We start from the raw sequence: 4,764 nt of genomic DNA, 5'->3' as shown, positions 1-4,764 counted from the left end.
TGACCACAGGCTGGCCCCTCTGCCTGTCCACACCCTGCACCTCCTCTCACCGCCAAACAACCCGGAGCCAGCCCATCAGCGTGGGCTTCCGGTGTGTGTGTGTGTGTGTGTGTGTGTGTGTGTGTGTGTGTGTGTATCAATAAAAGTTGTCTTTTCCTATACACGCCCCCCCCCCCCCCCCCCAATGCAATGTCGTCCATGAATCTTTACCGCTCCTCACCGCCCAGGAGAGGCTTTGCTGCTTAGTTCGTTCTAACACCCTGCGGAGTCCGGTCCAGATCGGAGAATCTGGGCTGGAGACCGCCCCTGCTCCTCCTGCGGCCCGCACCGCGCCACTCGCCGCCTGGCTGTGAGCCTGGGCTGGGTGCACATGAGTATCCTGCCCCCAGCGGAGGAGCGTGCGGGAGGGCGATGCAGGGGCGGGGGGCAGAGGCAGACAAGCAGCTGCTGGTATCAGCTCATGGGGCTGGAGGTCATTTGGTTTCTGGCTGACCAGGTAGCTGGCCAGGATTCGGTGTCAGCTGGTTAAATGCTGCTCTAGACTCAGGACACAAAGTTTCTGAGGAATAAGGCAGAGTGTCTGTCCGGCTCACAGAGAGGAACTGTGGGTGAAGGGGACAGCGGGATGGAAATAAAAATAGATTCCTGCTCACTCCCCGGTGACACCTGAGGACTGCCGACCTCCGCTGACCACACGCCTCTCAGCCAGACAGGCAGCAGGCACGGGGCCCGACGGGCTCTGAGACAAACGCCGTATTTTGTAGTCATGAAGTCCATCAATCATCATCGCTGCTGCATGTCGTAGAAACGCCGTGTGGCCCCGCTTTGGCAGGCGGGCAAACGGAGGCTCAGGTGGGCTCAGGGAGGGAGCCAACGTGAGGGGAATGATGGCTGCAAGCAGAAAAGCCATTTCTCAGCTCCGAAGCCCACTATTACCCACACGGACTCTCCGAAGTCCGCAACAGCTCTTCAAACAGACATTAATTTGGTTTTTATCACAAAATGCCCTCATGTCTTTGAAGTCTCCCTGGCTCCTCTTGTCTCTGTGAGGAGCTAAGATCTGAATAAACCCTTTCATCTGGATTTCAAAGGCCCTATCCTCATGGTGCAGGCGCTCCTCGGCAGCTGATAAACACACAGGAGCTCCTCGGAGCTAAAAGCACCCCCGCCCCGCTTCTCCCGCCTGCTCTCAATCATCCCCGGGGCGGCTGGGAGATCTGTCACGATCAGAGACCCCCAAGTGCCATTAGCCTTTTAGAGGACGAAAGTGCAGTTTCAAAGGGGGAGATGGGCCCCCCTGTCACCTCCTCCGGTGAAATACAGCGTGCTGTCATGAGGAGTCACAGCAGCGAGGCCTGAAACCATCAGGAGTTCGGTCTCTTCAGTGGTTAGCAAATTGTTGGGTGCGCGGGAATGAAGAGCCTGAGAGACGGCTGACCTACTTACAGGAAAGAGCAGAGGCTCAGCCAGGGCTGCGGGCAGAGCCGCCAGGGCCTGGCGCGGGCTGTGCCTGGCGGTGACCCTGGCCCACCGGCCGGCAGAGAGGGGCTGGGCGGGTCCTGGGCACCCGAGAGCAGGGTGCCGCCATGCATCCCAGCTCTGTTTCCTCCCGACCCTCTCTGCTCAGCGTCAGTACACTGTCAGCACGTAGGCTGTGGTTTGGGTTGCTACTTGAAAAGCAGGTGGAATCAATAAGGGGACACCAGTCTAGCCAGCCTTGCTTATTGAAGGCTCTGGGCACCCAGTCCTCTTCAAGTGTCTCTGATGTTTTCCGGGAATTCTGCTTGGAAGCCGGGAGGGTGAGGGCCTGCAAGGCAGTGCCCCATGTCACAGCCAGCAGCCGCCAGGCGCCCAGGGCCCTGGCCGGGCCTGGTGTGGAACGTAACTCATTAACACGCACACGCCTGCCTGCGGCCCGGGAGCCACGGCGGCTTCCTGATGACGCTCCGCCCCTGCTTTCGTGGCGGGAGCAGTTCAGTCCTGAGAAGGTCGGATCTGACCCAGAGGTAGGAAAGCCTGGGAAGTGGCCCAGGAACTGGCCCGATGGGACTGAGTCGGATGCAGCACGCATTGGAGGCCGGGGGAGGCATCCGGTGAAGGTATTTGGGAAGAGGTTTGTGGGTGCAGCAATTCCCGAGAGACTGCTCACTGTGAACAGCAGCGCGGGGAGCTGAGCGGCAGCTTGTGTGGCGCCGGCCTCGGGCCGCTGCATTGAGCCCGTGTGACCGGTCCAAGCCCCACATCCCCATCGGCTGCCTGGGGCCCGGAGCCCTTTGGGCTAGCGGACCGAGCCGCCTGGAGGGAACTGGTCTGACCTCTGTGCCTGTTGTGGGTTTGCACAGCGGCCTGAGGGCCTCGCTCCTCTGTGGGCGACACTTCCCACTGGAAACTTTCAGAAACTCACCCACGACCATAAAAATAAAGAGGAAAAGGGGAATAAAAATGACTCAATGACCCTGCATCATGGCAGCGGGATGAGAGACGCTCAGAGACCAGTCAGACCCTTGGTCTGCCCAGCTACCCGTGTCCACAGAGGCCTCGTGGTCCTTCCCCCGAGACCTGCTCCTGTCCCGGCTCCTTTCTGTGTAAACTTGCTCCCCCCATATGCTCTCAACCCATCCCCTAGTCCCATGGTCGGCAAACTGCGGCTCTAGAGCCACATGCGGTTCTTTGGCCTCTTGAGTGTGGCTCTTCCACAAAATACCACGGCCTGGGCGAGTCTATTTTGAGGAAGTGGCGTTAGAAGAAGTTTAAGTTTAAAAAATGTGTCTCTCAAAAGAAATGTCCGTCGTTGTCCTGTGGGTATTTGGCTCTGCTGACTAATGAGTTTGCTGACCACGGCCCTAACCAGGCACCGAGCCCAGGGCCACAGAACTGAGCCCGGCGCTGTGTTCAGTGTCAACACTGGAGCCATGTGACTGGGCTCCAGCCGCCCAGGCTGGGAACAGCAGGGTCCCCCAGAATCCGAGGGAAAGCAGCCCACGGTGTGGAGAGAAGGGGCACGTGGCGCGGCTGCTCCTGCTCCAGTCTGCCCGCTGGGCCGGAGGGTGCCAGGCGGAGCTGTCCCAATGGTGTGGGCTCACCTGGCGGTAGCAGTACGTGACGGACACGCCCTCCACCTGCAGGAATTCCCCGTGGAGAATGGTCCGGAGTCAGAAAGAACACGCACAAGGCTGTGGCCTGGATACATGTTTAATGGACATATGTGATTGCGGTTACAAAGTCATGCGGTGCCTTATTTACCAAAAAGCAGGAGTCACGCGGTACACAGTGTGTGAGACATAAAACCAGAAGACAAACACAGCTCTTCCCACATGGAATCTGACAAACGGGCATCCAAACCTCATTTCCAGGCCTCACTCCGCTGCGTCTCCTGACGGTGAGCCACCAAGTGCGGCGTCTGAAACATTTAGTCTCTGAATCCCCATCCTGTGACCTAAACACTCCAGGTTATTGTACTTTTGCCCGGTGACAGCCCTCAGCGCCCCCGGCCGCACGCGGCCCTGGGTGGGTTGGCACTTTCAGGGTCTTGTTACCTGTGGCTGTGCTCAGACCCAACTCTGTGGCCCGTCTCCCAGGGCGGGTGGGGGAGGAGGGGGCGCAGGAGAGAAAGCGCCAGGCTTATCACGCTGATATGATGCTAGGAGTTGACCTGTAGCTTCTCTCCTGGAAACGTGGCCAATATGAAACGGTGAGGTCAGGATCATGGTTCCAAGCAGATCTAGGGGTGGGACACGGGGACCCTGTGGACACAGGTGGCTGGGCAGACCGAAATAGAAAAATAATTGCCTCACTCTCCACCCAAGTTCCATTCACAGCCACGCAGCGTCCTCAGCCAGGAGAGGCTCCGGTCCGGACAGCCGAGCGGGAAGCCTCTCCTGGTGCCTGACGCCGGCTCGGCCGCAGGACCCACGGGTGCAGGCAGCTGTGACACAGGGCAGCTCCTAGCCGGCCTCCTGGGAGCCTCGCCGCAGGCACACGTCCCGCACCACCCGTGTGACGGGCGTGGAGGGCGACGGCGGGAGAAGGGTCAGCGACACCCGTCAGGACACACGGGCCTCACGCCGGGGCCTTGGGCGTGGACACCTGGGTGTCAGAGTCCGAGTCACCCTTTGCTGTCCGGACAGACAAGCAGACGGGGACAGTGGACTCCAGTCGCTTTTCTCTGAGCAGACGCCCCAGGATTTTGGATGAGGCTCCCCGGGCTGAGCTGTGAGTCTTGCAATGCCTTCCGGCTGACCTGCACCTGCCCCTGGACCTCGAGGAGGGAAGGCTGTCTTTCTGTCCCTGAGGTCAGCGACTCCTACTGTCCCCTCGCGATCGCCACCTCCATCGGCCCACACTCACTTCCTCACCACCTCCTCTCTCCTTCCTCCTCTTCCCGACCCTCTCTGGAACCTGCTCCACCCCAGAACCTGGGTCCAGGGCCTGTGGGAGGCAATGATTTCCCTGAAAAACGATGAGCCTTCTAAATGACTGACTCTGTGGCGGAGCTGGGGAGGGCGGGCAGCCTGGCGAAGCCGGCAGGTGCTTGCTAGTTACTGACTGGCTGGGCGGTCTTTCTGAAGCTCCTGGGCGGCTGCCCTGCGCTCTCTGGGAAGGGGCTGGTGGCTCCCATGCTGAGGGCCGCGTGTGCACACCGCCCGCCAGCGCCAGCACCGGCTCTGCAGAGGCTCAGAGGAGCGGTGCCCTCCGAGCTCTTCCCTTTGAACTGACACCTGGACCCGCCGTCAGCGCACACCATGCAGCGCACTGGGCACACAC

This window comes from Pipistrellus hanaki (genome assembly GCF_964339955.1).
Source record: "Pipistrellus hanaki genome assembly, chromosome: 18".
NCBI classification, from domain to species: Eukaryota; Metazoa; Chordata; class Mammalia; order Chiroptera; family Vespertilionidae; genus Pipistrellus; species Pipistrellus hanaki.
Note: the sequence above shows the minus strand (reverse complement) of the source record.